The sequence below is a fragment of the Leptodactylus fuscus genome, chromosome 2 (genome assembly GCF_031893055.1).
Source record: "Leptodactylus fuscus isolate aLepFus1 chromosome 2, aLepFus1.hap2, whole genome shotgun sequence".
NCBI classification, from domain to species: Eukaryota; Metazoa; Chordata; class Amphibia; order Anura; family Leptodactylidae; genus Leptodactylus; species Leptodactylus fuscus.
In genome coordinates this window covers 64807120-64822493 of record NC_134266.1, presented here as the reverse complement: position 1 = coordinate 64822493, position 15374 = coordinate 64807120, and positions in this window count along the sequence as shown.

Below are 15374 nucleotides of genomic sequence, written 5' to 3'. Positions count from 1 at the left end.
GAGACCCCCTCCCGGACGGAATGCAATTGCAAGCGATGTGCTTGCAAAGCACATGGAGCCCATAGATTATAATGGGCTCCGTGTGCTTGCCGCGCACTGCCCGCATGAATGAATTGTGCAGGCAGTACGCGGCAAGCACACGGAGCCCATTATAGTCTATGAGCTCCATGTGCTTAACTGCACAGCGCTTGTATTAGCATTGGTATTCCGTCCGGGGGGGGGGGTCTCCTTGCGGACGGAATACAAGCGCTAGAATGAACCAACCCTAAAACGGACTGATGCACATACTGATTGCATACTGACACCTTTTTATGCTGATAGCAAACGCTGTCCATCCCGTAGAGGACAAATAAGGGGATTAAAAGTAGAAAATTGTAAACCGAGTAGAGATAAGAACATTTATGTCCTTATCACTATTCTGTTTACAATTGCTACTTTTTTATCTGTCCTCTATGGGATGGACAGCATTTGCTATCAGCATAAAAAGGAGTCAGTCCATTTTTAGTCTCAAACTGAATTCAAATGGACGGATGGCATACTGATGTGTGAACCAAGCCTTAGTGAGATTACAGGAGGAAAGAACAAATAGAAGGCTTCAAAGATTACAACTAACAAATATTTCATACCATACAAGATTACAATAATTCTATTCTTACTATTACTGATTTTACTTGAGCCTTCCTTGTAGTGTATTTTGATTCTATCCTACTGGTATTATGTCTTCATTCCATTTGTGTATGAGGCAACTAAGGTATCATGCACACAGCAATAGTCTTATCTTAGAAACGGCCTCAGATTTTAGTGTGAAGTCTCTTCATAGAGGAACTATATGATGGAATAGGGAGTACACTAAGGAGCCTTTCACATGGTGGAAAGTGAAGAGGGATTTGAGGCAGACTTGTACCCAGACACTATAGACTGCTTTCCAATGGGGATTTGCACTGCACAGTCTTTGGCAAGATCAAGCTGGACACTTCATTTTTTTCTTTCTTTTGCTACCAAACATCCTGGAAAAAAAAAATAAAAAATTTTAAACTAATTCCTCCTAACTGATACTGGTATCCAGGAATGCACCAAAGAGGCATTTCATCATGTTTTTACCCTTAAAACAGCCTCGGTTACTGACCCAGCTATTAACTGGGCAGCCCATAAGTCCACAATCTGTGGTACCCTCATAGCGGAAGCCTCTCGCCTAAAAAGAGAACAGACTAAGGTTCTGGCGGGTTAGAACATAAACTCATGAAACTTGAAATTGCTGACCAGCTGCGACCCTCGCAATACTTAATTAAGAGTATTAGATATGTTAAACTACAGTTTGACTCTGTCCTAATACACCAAACCGAGAAGGCAGTATATTGGACCCAAGCACGCTTTTATAGATTAGCCAACAAAACCGATCAATTGTTAGAATCCAAGTTGAGGGCACTTCAGACATTGAATGCTATTTACTAAATTCGTGAACCCAGGAACACAATTCTATGAGAAACTCTACTCTGCCCCCCACTCGGAGAATAGTTTGGAAGTTGGGAGAGAAAACCAAAAATCATTACATGCCTGTGGCAGGAAAAAGTTACAATTAAAACTTCTGATATAATGGCTGTTACCATACAAGTGAGATGCATAGTAACATGAGCTACTCATTACTGTAATTAAAAAAAACACAGGCAGTCCTTCAGCAAAAAAGCACAGTGTGAACCCAAACTAAGGATAAACAGACTTTTTTCCATTGGCATTGAGAGTAGAAGGAGCAGAACATTTCCAACTTCTTTTAATAGTGTAAGAAATGTGCATCTACAATATATGGCCATGCAAACATTACAAATTTGGTCTGTATTTTGCATAAGTTTTTTTTTTTTAGCCAACACCATTAGGGCTAGTTTACACAGGGCAAGTTGGCAACAGATTTTGATGCAGAATCCGCCTCAAAATCCGCTACCCCCGTTAACTTCAATGGGAGCCACTCACTTCTTTGTTCCACTAGCTTTTAGCGGGAAAAAAGAAGCGAGCTGCCCTATCTTGCCGTGGATTCAATCAGCAGCGGCGTCCGTGGCGTGAGGCTTTGGCACATTAATTTGGGCCTAATCCATCGCGGAATGCCGCGACGGAATGTGTACACAGAACCCCATGTGAACTAGCCCTTATTGGATCCTAAACACAAACAAAGGATAACAGAAACTTTCAGGCTAAGGGCTCGTTCACATCTGCGCTCTCCTCTCCGTACTGCAGGTTTCCGTTTCCTGCATAAAACAGAGCAGGAGATGGAAACCTGCAGGAGTCTTTCTCACCCATTCATTTGAATGGGTGAGAAAGATGTGCGGCAGTGAGCGTTTTGCGCTCTCTGCCGCGAAACTGGGTTTTTTAATCTGGACACAGTCGGACATGCAGTACTCTATGTCCGGATTTAAAAAATCCGGTTTCGCGGCGGAGAGCATAAAACAATCACCACCACTCACGGCCGGACCCGGTCTGTGGTTTCTGTCTTCTGGCATGCAGAAGACGGAAACCACAGAACGGACAGCTGAACGCAGGTGTGAACCTAGCGTTAGGCTTGGTTCACACATCAGAATGCCATCCGTCCGTTTGAATTCACTTTGAGACAAAAAAACGGACTGATGCACATACTGATTGTATACTGACACCTTTTTATGCTGATAGCAAACGCTGTCCGGCCCCTAGAGGACACATAAGGGGATTAAAAGTAGCAATTGTAAACAGAGTAAAGATAAGGACATTTATTATATGTCCTTATCTCTACTCTGTTTACAATTGTTACTTTTAATCCCCTTATGTGTCCTCTAGCATTTGCTATCAGCATAAAAAGGTATCAGTATACAATCAGTATGTGTATCAGTCCGTTTTTAGTCTCAAACTGAATTCAAATGGACGGATGGCATACTGATGTGTGAACCAAGCCTAAGGCCCCACTGGACGGTTCACAGCGCTGCAGGAAAAACCGCAGCGGGTACGCATTGTGGTTCTTCCCGCAGCACTTTGAACAGGAATTTCACAGAGTTTTCCTCCGGGGACTTTCTGTTACAATTATATCTACAGAAAGGCCACTGGCATTTCCATAGCTATAATTGACATGCTGTGACTTCCAAAACTGCTCTGGTTTTGGAAATCGTAGCGTGTCTGTGCTGCAGTTTTAAACGCAAGGTGTGCATGGGATTCACACGAATCAGATACAGTAAAACAGATACTGTAAAACGACGCAATTTTTCCCACGGCGATTCCGCCGTGGGTAAATCTCATCGTTTCCGGCCCGTGGGGCCCAGGCCTCAGCATGCACGCTTGGTTTTGGCTTTAAAAATAATGCAAAAAATATTCAGCAGTTCTGTAATGTGTTAGGCATTATGTCTAACAATGTTTCTCACGTTCATTATTTTACAGATTTTATAGTCTTCAATGTTAAGCTTCCTGTGTTTTTTTGGTTCATATCACTTCCTCCTACTTTACAGACCCCATCACCTCTGATTGTCCCAAGCAGAACTCATGAGTGGAGCGTGAGAGAAAATTCACACATACACAGGGATAACATACAAATCCCATGAAGAGGTTGTCCATGAACCCAGCCTTGCACAGTAACAGTGCTGACCACTAGACCGCCATGTTGTCTCCCCTTTTTATGAGGTGACGTGTAACAACAGCTCATTATCCAGGCGCATTTCATTCAAGGTTACCATATAGCAGCCTATATCCCAAGCCATGATCAATAACGTTCCTGTGCTATGATGATTCTAACCTCTTATTTGTCATATTGGTGTTTTTTTGCTACTTTTTAATTCCACTTTATCATACACAGCGAGGACTTTTCCACTGACCTTTTAACCAACATCTGGCATTTATTTTCATTATTAATATTGTGAGACAGTGATGATGGAAGTCATGGCGGGAGGATTTATTTCATCTAGATTTCTTTCATATGTGTTTTAGGCTCCAGGGAATATGTTGTCAAGACTTTTCAGCCTGGAGTTGGATTGGGAAAGAAAGAGTACAATTGGGGAAGAGTTGTATGAGCCCCAATCCCTAGTCCATCTCTGCTATAGGACTAGGTTGCTGGTTAAGCATCTACACCTACAGCATATGCATGTAAAGGTGCAGACAGTGTCTGGGGGGCTTAGTATTGGATGTGGTTAGGAATGCTGCGGTCACCTCTGTGATTAAAATGGCCTTGCTACTGTCCAGTGCCTGGTAGAATGTCAGTAGTCACCAGTGGCGTAACCAGGAACAGCTGGGCCCCGGGCCGAACTTTTGACATGGGCCCCCCATCCACCGACACCTGCCGAAGACCCTGATCGTCCCCCTTCACCCCGCATTCCTGTGCTCTCTATTATGCCCCATAGTGGCCCCTACACACAGTATTATGCCCCATAGTGGCCCCTACACACAGTATTATGCCCCATAGTGACCCCTTCACACAGTATAATAACCCCAGAGTATAATAATCGGAGACCGAAGGGGATACCAACATAAAAAACACTGTTTCTTACCTATTTCCGGCTCCGCTGCAGTCCTCGGTGGTGTCGGCCATCTTCAATGATGTTCGGAATGTCACATGACCCGGGACGCAGGCCCCGATTATGTGACGTCAGGGAGAATCATAGAAGCCTGCCCAGAGAGGTAAGTAACACTGTTTTGTATGTTACCTTACCTCCCCTGGACCTCTGATCATTATACTCAGGGGTCTGAAAAGATAATAATAGTGTTTGTGGGGACCATGGCGTCACTTACCGATCCCGGCCCTTGCCAGGATCGGTAAGTAAATATGGCCCGTTACCGGTAACGGGTAACGGCCGGTAACGGCCTATTAAGAAAAGAAAAAAAAAACGCAGCGGTAGCGGCTGTCACCAGGCTCTTAATGTCCTGGGCCCTGTGGCAGCCACTACCCCTGCTGCCCCGTTAATTACACCACTGGTAGTCACATAAGTAAGTTTTGTTTTCTGCATTGCAAATGAAGGTTAATTGTTCATTTATGGACAACTATGGTCCAAGCAAGTTATATTGTGAGTTCTTCATGCAGAGTCTCTGTTGTGTTCCTTCTTAAATATAATTTTAATTTTTTATACTTTAGTGTTAGCAGCATAACCTATGCTATCCAGTACATGGTTTATTTGTGGGCTGCCGTTAATAGCTTTTGGGTACTGAGTCTTGACTGTTGTTCACCAAGGTTCTCTCCCCCCACCCACCCCCATTGCTCTGCTCTGTTCTGAATGCAAACCACAGCAAGTTGTGGAGGAGGCTGCTTGAGGAGATAACTTGTATCTTTAGCAGCTTCCATGTACAAGTGCTGACTGTCACTTTAATCGTTGCCCCAGCTACACACCTCATGTATATAGTCTTGCTATTCCTTGGTATTCAGATCTTTGTATGCCATCGTCTTCTATCCTTGCATATGTTGGGTTTGCTAGACCTATATGTTGTCACGTCAGAGATAATAAGGTATGGATCACAATGTGGATTACCAGCTATCTAAGTTTCATCACTAGAAGTGCATATTGCTTTTTAGGCTTTGTGTGACAGAGGAATGTAGGAAGCTACTACAGTCAATGTGTTGCACCAGATATCTCTGTAGGCCAGGTTGTGCAATGGATTTATCTGCCTAGCTATTGTTTTGGGGGGGAAGGGGGGGGTTCCAGCCAGGGGCAAAAAACTTCTATCTTCGTGGATGTGCATGTGTAATATATAGACTTGGCTACTAGTATTTAGGTATGTGGTTATGTCTTGCTTATAGGGAAAGTAATTCTGTTGTACATAAAATATCTCCCAGGGATCCAATATTGGGGGATGGCTCTTGGATGACTTCCTCTAAATATGCTGCTACATTTCACTAAGTTTCCAGATCTTTCAATTTGTGTTTTTTCTGTAAGACATCACTTGCGACACACAGTTGCCCCTCTTCAGACATTAAGGTTTCGCTGTATGGTGCATGGGTGGAGTTAGATCTAGTTCCTCTATCTGTGGTTAGTGACGTTGGCCATTGGGAAAGGTTAAAAGGGGAGGGTGGCCTGCTTTCCATCCTTTTACCCATCGGTCTCTGGTGAAGGCAAGGCTTAAGCTGCACTGGATTACGAAGAAGGAGCACCCCATAAACCCAAGCAGTGAACGCTTACAGTAAGTGCATAGTGGTCAAAATACAGTGTGTTCTCTCATGAAGACTGGGTAGGTTTTCTATAACTCATTGTAGCTTTTTCCCTTAACTCAGGTTTTACATAAACATGTATTCATTTCTTTAAGGTCTAATGTTCTATGTAAATAGTATGGAACGTACCTATCCTTTCTAAAGTCAACTGATCAAGTAAAAGTGTCAAGTGAAAGTGTAACGCTGAAGACTAGATCATAGTCTTGTATGGCGTTGCATAGTTTTAGGAACAGTTTGGCAATCGCCTGTTCCTCAAAGTACAGCCCTGCAGCTAGAACGTAATGTAAGCTTGGTGTTGTCCTTCTCTTGTGAGGAGTGCTATACACTTGCTAGATTATCTGGCACCATAAAATTAAGCTTTTGGTATATTCATTGGCTCATATAAACCTGTGAACTTAGTCAATATATCTACCTTCTATATTGCAATTTTATTTTTGAACTTCCTGAAACTATGCCTATATATCGAGCTTGTATAGTGAAACATTCTAGAACATAATGCTTGAATCACTGTTGTATGGTAAAGTTGACCATAGTATTCTACTGACTGTGACCTAATATGTCAACCAAATGGATTTAAGATTTCCCTTCACCTTCAATAGGCTGTCTGACCAACAGCTATTCCTCCAGCCCACTCATACATATGCATGCTTGATTTAACCAAGTGTCTTCACTTGGAATAAGCCACTGGATCCCTCTATCTCTTGAGGTGATGAAGGATCACGCATGAGGAGTTAAGGCATACACTATCCTTCTATCCCTTGACACCCATCTAAAGAGAGTTGGGAGGCCCTTATCAGCTTAAGATAGTTGACCAATACTGCCAACATTGCGGGTTGGGCTGTCTTCTCTTGTGTAACAGATCTTTCACATATTTTATCTGGTGTGGAGACGAGCCATGCTAGAAGTCTCCGTTAGCTGCCGATCACATCTGCTCCAGTAACTTGGCTGAATATTCCCATTTTAAGTGTACTGTCAGCCATACAATTGTCACGATCCTTCATACACATAAAGATAAACCAGACTCTTCCTCTTTTCTCAATATGTAGGGCAGTCTGTGTTATTTGCCGTTAATATCTCATAAGCTTTACTTGCATATAACTAAGTTGTCTTCCTGTACACAGTCTGTGGTATGTTGCAAGATTATCTTAATCAGTTTTCCTATTTGGATGCTTTGTACAGCTATATATTTGTATGTTACATGTATCCTAATAAGACTGTGGTTGCAAAGAATATATCAATTTCAACTTAAGCAGTCAAATGCTACTAGACATCACTAGCGCTCATCTGTCTGTATCATGAACACTACTAGTGATTGGCAATACATGTAACTATATGCTTGAGGTAGAAGACTATGAACAAGGGAATTGTTATATTGTAATGAAATAAAGTCTGAACCTTAACTGTACAAACTTGCTATATCAAGTTAATTTCTCCTTTACAGCTAGTAAAATATCTTAATAAACTCAAGGGTCCGAAACAAAGTGCCGTACTGGTATCGCCTACATGAACCAGTAAAAATGACTAATCGCTTGATGTGTCATAAATGGCCCCCTTAAGCCTACATGTCAGACTATATTATGGCGTGGTTCAAATGGCCACCATTTCCTGTCATGCACTGTTCTACTTGAAGATACAAGCTTCATGAATATTGAAGACATGTATGAGTCAGAAAAAGCAGAAGTGAAACGTAGTTTGGCGGGAGGAGGTGATCTGACAAATGATACTCAGGCTGCATTTCTCCTCACTAATAGGGTGCGGACTAACTGACTGAAGACAGGATTAATGATGCATGTCTCTGAAGGAACTTTTATTTCAGCTGCTCAGGAAGTTTAGAACCGTTGAAGATGCCACCTGGATAATGTACATGTGGCTTCAAAAAACACTCGAGGTACTGGCCTGGTTTAGAAACGACACCTGTTGTACCACAGGGACAGATATGCATACAGTAACTGTCCATGAGCATGAAATGGGTGCAACGCCTTATCTTATAGATTCCTGAATCTGCAATATTTTTTTTTTTTAGAATGATATTAAGATAATTCTGTTTTCCAAATATATTGTCTGCAAACTTAATCTAATGTTTTCATATAAAGCATAATGCATCTAAGGGCTCGTTCACACGGGGGGCGGTGGGGTGGATTTTGGCACCGAGAGTGACATGGCTCCCCGTCACTCTCGGGTCAAAACCCGCCTGCCACAACCGTCACGGTTGTGGATTCCCCCTCCGAAGTCGGCTCAAATCAATTCAGGTGAGCCGCGGAATCCGCCTGAAGAGCGCTAGTGGTCTCCATAGACCACCATTGTATGGAGGTGGATTTTGAGGTGAAATCCACTGTCAAAATCCACCTCTTTGCCCCCGTGAGAACTAGCCCTTAAGTGCTGTATATTTGCTTAAAATCGTTAGCTGTTATGTAGTAACACAAAGTCTAATTAAATACCACATTTAATAGCTTTTCACTGACCATACATTACATGCTACATTTTTCTTAAAGCATCCAGTGTACATAGTAAACTAAAGTCCTGTTATAAAACATTTTCAACTTTTGCCACTCTTCACATGACTGTCTAGTTCTACAGGTGCATAGGCATAAGTATCTGGGGGGCCGGGGGGGCTGCTGCCTATTGGACACTTCATCATATTTACCTTAAGCTATATGGTGTACAACAGTAGATAAAATCTAGGCTGGCTAGTCCATTGATTACAATAACAACAGATGTGAGTAGTTGATAGACAACTATTTAAGTAGTCACATGATCTGCTGATGTTCTACTTGCAATGTTACACTCTGAATGAAGGGACAACCTTAACTCACAGTTGTGGTGGTCTAAAGTCAAAGCTTATACAGATGAAAGGTCTAAGTTTTTCCATAAAGCATTTGTAGAAATACTGATCTACTGTGGTAAAGGTAACTTGTGTCCATGGCCTTCTGACAAAACTGACTTGTAAATTTTCTTTAGATTTCATCAAAATTGCAGTTTTCTTTAGCTGTATAACTGAGATTTTGTGTATAGTTTCAGTACACTTGGTATACATTAAAACTTTGAACGCGCCCTTGACTGCAAATTGTTCTTGGTGTCTTGCAGGATGTAGATGGTCAATGGAAAGTCATTACAGCACCTGTATCTCTTTTTGGTAAGTGTGATATTGGAGGAAACCGCAGCAATGGCCACCCTGGATAAAAGGAGCAGATTTATCTGTGGAAGCATGGACATGCAGTGCAGCCATCCATAAAGTAGAAAGCACTACTAGACAGCCCTTAACGCTGTAGTGTTTCCTACTTTATGGATGAGTGTACTGGGCGCTACAAGACAACATCTACGGAAATGCAAGATACACCATGATTTTGTTTCTTAAACTTATATAATATAATTTCTGTATAACCAGCTACATTTTGAAATAAGTAACTTGTATTGTGTTACAAGGGGTAGTATAGGAGTTACCTTTCAGACGGTGGCACTAGAGCAGGTTTACCTTTTTCCACTAAACATGACTTATCTGAATATGCTCATTAGACATTCTAGAATTGTATACAGAAGTTTCATCTTTTTGGATAGTTTGAGTAAATTGTATACGATTAGATGAACAGGTTTTTAGGGGAGTTTATATAATGTTACAAATACTGAAATCTGACATCAAGACACATCCAGAGAAGACAAATCCAGATGGAATTTGAAGACTGACATACAGTGCAGTTACCCATAAAGTAGAAAGCACTACTAGAGAGGACTGAACGCTGTAGTGTTTCCTACTTTATGGATGAGTGTACTGGGCACTACAGGACGTCATCTGAAGAACAAAGACACTTGAAGCGCGGTCTTGGGACAAGAATTAGAAAAGCAATAAGTAAAATCATGTCTGTAGCTTTTTACATCAATAAACTCTGGTACTTATGTGTGTTTACCTGTTATACTTGTCTTTCAATGAGTATTAAGTGACTATAACTTTACTGTCTTACATCAGCTTGTCAATATGAAAGCCAGGGAATATCCTTTCCTATTAGAACACATACACTGCTTGTTGCTCTAAAGGAGCCAACTATCTATGTATTACAATCCCGGCAAAAATTATGGAATCACCAGTCCCTGAGGCTGTTCCTTCAGTTTAATCTTGTAGAAAAAAAAGCAGATCACAGCCATGAAAAAAAACTAAAGGCATTTCATATGGCAACTTTCTGGCTTTAAGAAACACTAAAAGAAATCAAGAAAAATAATTGCGGCAGCCAGTAAGTTATATTTTTAGAACAAGCACAGGTAATAAATTACGGAATCACTCAATTCTGAGGAAAAAACTATGGAATCATGAAAAACAAAATAATTTCTTTTCCTCAGAATTGAGTGATTCCATAATTTATTCCCTGTGCTTGTTCTAAAAAATATGTTGCTGGCTACCACAATTATTTTTCTGGATTTCTTTTAGTGTTTCTTAAAGCCAGAAAGTTGCCATATGAAATGCCTTTAGTTTTTTTTCATGACTGTGATCTGCTTTTTTTTTTTTTCTATAAAATTAAACTGAAGGGAGGGGCCACACAGTGGCTCAGTGGTTAGCACTGCAGCCTTGCAGCGCTGGAGTCCTGGTCTTGAAATCCCGCCAAGGGCAAAAAAACAAAAACAAAACATCTGCAAGGAGTTTGTATGTTTTCCCTGTGTTTGCATGGATTTCCATCCCATATTCCAAAAAAGACATACTGATAAGGAAAAATGTACATTGTGAGCTCTGTGTGGGGCTCACAATCTACATTAAAAAAAAATAAAAAAAATTAAGGAACATCCTCAGGGACTGGTGATTACATAATTTTTTGCCAGGGGTTGCATATGGTGACCATTAACATTTTTGCCAATCAACAGATTTCTGCTGCTTCAAGATGGGGCTCCATTTGGCATAAACCAAATTTGGTTTGGGATTTGAGTGAATCCTATCCACACTGCAGAAAAATATGCAAGTTTGGATCCATGCTGGCTCTTAAATTGTAATGCTATGGTTTGGGGGGGGGGGGGGAGGCGCTCCCTAACGATCTTTACCAAGCAACATAATAAAGGCATCAGATCTCTTTACAGGGCAGTGTTGCTCTTGCTAAGGTCACTGGTGTTGAGTCTTTGTCTCAGCTTGGGCTTATTCACTCGAATAAACTGCACTTCTATAAAAGAGCTGCACGCAATGATGGTGTCATACTGCAGATCAGGATATAATAAGTTAAACTATGGGTACACATGGCACTTTCTTTTGCTAAAGAACATAGTGCAGTTTTTAATCACAGTAATGCCTAGCATAGGTTACTCTGTATCTCACTCATTTGTTAAAGGTGATTAAACTGAACCTTTGGTGTACTGGGGGTTGGCATAAAGGTGAAATGTGTATAGTACCATGGTCTATAGACAGGACTGCAGTTTAAAAAAACATGCTGTTTACACCCAGCCTTATGTGCCTAAATGTAATCTGATGAAAAAGTCAACAATTCTCTAAGATGGATTAGAGTTATTAAATATTGCTGTAAAATTGTAGCCCAAAGTAAGCCAATAGGTAGTATATTAAGTAGTAACTTATTTTCAACCATCTAAAGATCTCACTCAGAATCACCTACTGTGATAACTCTACTATACAGCCACTCTGCGCATGCACTTAGAAGTTGTACAATTGAAATGACTCTGTGGCATTGTACGTCAGTGCTTTCAGGTGACGATCCTTCTGTACCTTAACAGGTGGGTGGAACTTGTTCAAAATATGTAAAACTTGCACCAAAAACTTGGTGCACTTAGTGAGGAATTAAGCCAACTAATACTTAAAGTTAGATTAGACAGAGTAATACGCCAGGTTTTCAAACTGTGTTAGACATTAGAAAATCTAGTGTTGTCTAAATTTGCACTGTGTAAAAGTGAGACTGGATTAGTGTGCCTGATTTGTATGTACATGGGTTGCACTTTGCTGCCAATGGCTCCTACAAAAAGATGTATACTGCATAGTGTGTCGTGTCTCAGTGCAACGGTATGGCATACAAATGTGTAATTCAGGCCAAGCTTTCAGTAAAGACCTGGGTTTTTGTTTTGTTTTTTTTTTTTGGGGGGGGGGGGGTTTAAGCAAAAATTGTGATCAGCACCCTTTTTTTTCTCTTATTAGAATTTATTTTTTTATGCAATACTTAAGCCTAGGATATTGAGAAGCTGTAGTTTTTTTTGTTTTTTTTTACACTACTACTCTAGAAATAAGTAAATGCATGTATATGTGGATGATGCTCTAACATTTGTTCTATAATCTGATATTCTGGAAGATTCATTGCATAGTCCCACCTGCATGATAAACACTATAATGTTATGTACTGCTATATGTGAAGACATGGCTTTGACAAATTGTAAGACATTAAGATGAGTACATTGGTTATAAGGTATCTCTAGACTAAAATTTCTTCAGTGTATGGCGTGATGGCGATCGACCCCCATAGCTCAGTGTCTCAAGTGGTTAACAGTACAGCAAGAAAAAAAAACAATGGCATAAGCAAAATACTAAGTAGGTCACACTTCTGCCTGCCTCAGCTAAGTGGAAACTTTGATGTGTGTGTTTTGTAGCCCAGGCAAAACAGAGATTATACTGTAGCTGATAGCAATATTACAGAGATCCAGCTAAGAATCTCATTTTGTGCATCCCTAGGCTAATTCTTTGTGTGCTGCCTCATAAAATACTCCTGCGTCTAGCCGTATCTCTACATGGTGTATATCTCTTGTTTCCCTTCTATTAGGCTGAAACCTTAAAACTGCCAAACCAAATAATTTCTCCTGTTAGTAGGGCTGTACATCTGCTGGTCAGATGCTTGTGATGTAATTGAGCACAGCATGTATGTTATACAATTACAAGGATACTATCCTAATCTCAGAGATTTCCCTGCAATCTTCAATTTAGCAATGGCATTGTCTAGAATTGCTACTACACTTGTCCATGGGCTTTATCAATAGTCATTTCAATGACATCTATGACAAAGGTTTCCTGTAGTCTCCCTGTAAAAATTAAAATAACCTTCATTATGCCATCTGTTAAAGAATAACAAAAAAATAAAATCCTGCGTTGTAAGCACAAAGGTCATTCATTTTGAGACTTTACAGTGGGTGTGCTGGTTTCTAGCTGGCACCATGATGCCTTTAACACTGTGGATTACTCCCATGTCCCATTGATTCAGCTACTGATACAATTTCAATTATTACTTCAGTGGTTCTAAAATGTAATCTGATGAATTTATTTATTGGTCAGAATGATCCTTGCACATGTTTTAAGGGAACATGTTAAAAGGTTGCAAGTATCTGAACACCTTGCTTTATTGTTTTGCACAGTAAAGTCAGCTGTAATACACAGCCATCATGAAAAAGGGCTATGGTTTTAAAAGGGGTGTGGCCTAAATTGCTATTAATCATAATTGAAGTAAAATGCCCAATTATTTTTGAATTGGGCCATAGTTGCCCATCTCTAGTACAATAGTATTATAGCTTTATCTGTAGCAATTGAAAAATGGTGAAAATGAATGATTAATATGATGCAAGACTTCAGTCATGTGCACGACTTTTGCCATGATATGAAACTGCTTACAGCATCATGCACGTGACCATGTTCAATTTGCAGTCTACAAAATATGGCACAGTGTTCAGTTTCTACGATCCGTGTGTCTTCAGTAACAGTGTCGTATATCCACAAAAACTATCAGTATTGCATCCGTATCTGCGAATCTGAAAAAAAACAAAAACATCCTGGCGGTAGCTTGGTATTTGTTCAGCAAATATGGACCTAACCCAGTTGTTTTGTATCCCATAAGTTTCTATGGGCTACTCCACAAAGACCAAGCAGAATAGGACATGCTCTGAGTTTTGTGGCAAAGATTCACGGCTGGCACACAGACCCATGACAAACACAATACTGTCCATGGCCCATTAAAATTAATGGTCAGTGTGCTATCCAGGCAAAACTAGGACGGCACACTGAAATAGCATGGTCGTGTGCAATTAACCTAAGGCTAAGGCACCATGTTTTTGGCTACGGCAGATTGCAGCTAAGGAATAAAGCTTTTTATTTTATTTATTTATTTTCCAGTACCAGCAAAGAGAATGAGATTTTGTTCAATCTCATCCACACAATTGTAGGAAATAAAGGCTGCGTTTTCATAAAGTGCAGCATGTTAATTGTTGCTCTGGAATCACGAGCACTTTCTATATATTGAAAAGGAGGAGAAAAAACACTTTAAGGCTAAGGCCCCACGGGCCGTATTCGCAGCGCTAAAGCGCTGCGGAAAGAACCGCGGAGTGAACACATTGAGGTTCTTTCCGCAGCGCTTTGAAGAGAAAGTTCACAGAGTTTTCCTCTGCAGACATTATATCTACGGGAAAGCTGCCAGCGTTTCCGTAGATATAATTGACATGCTGCGATTTGCATAGCCGTAACGGCTTTGCAAATCGCAGCGAGTCCGCGCTGCGATTTCTTCCGCAAAGTGGGCATGGCATTTCCATGAATACCATCCTCTTTGCTTGCACTGTAAAACGCTGCGATTTTTCCCGCAGCGTCTCTGCTGTGGGCAAATTGTGGCGTTTACGTCCAGTGGGGCCCCGGTCTAAGGCTAAGGCCCCACGTTGCAGAAACATAGCTTTTTTTGTTGCAGATTTTGTTGCGTTTTTTTGATCCAAAGCCAGAAGTGGGTTGAGCAGAAGGGAGAAGTCTAAAAGCTTCCTATATATTTCCTATTCCTTTTGTAGCCATTCTTTGCTTTGGCTCCAAAAACCGCAACAAAATCTGCAACAAAAAAAGCTGCGTTTCCGCAAGGTGGGGCCCTGGCCTAAGGCGAAGGCTCCACAGGACATCCCGCAGCAATAAAGCGCTGCGGGGGAGAAAAAATGCGGCAGCAATGCATCGCTGTTCTTCCCACAGTGCTTAAAACAGAAAGTTTGTGGAGTTTTCTTCTGGACTTTATTACAATTATATCTATGGGGAAACCACCGGTGTTTCTGTAATTATAATTGAAATACAGCGATTTCCAAAAACATGCCATTGTTGGAAATCACGGTGTGTCCGCACAGCGGTTTTTACCGCAAAGTCGGATGGGATTCGTTTGAATCCCATCCAGTTTATTTTTTTCTGTAAAACACCGCAATTTTTTCTGGCAAATCATGGCGTCTCCAGCCCGTGGGGCCCTGGCCTAAAAGTGCAGCAGAAACTCAATAGAAAGCACAGCAGATTTTTAGGCAGCATTTTTAGCTGCGTTATGTTATT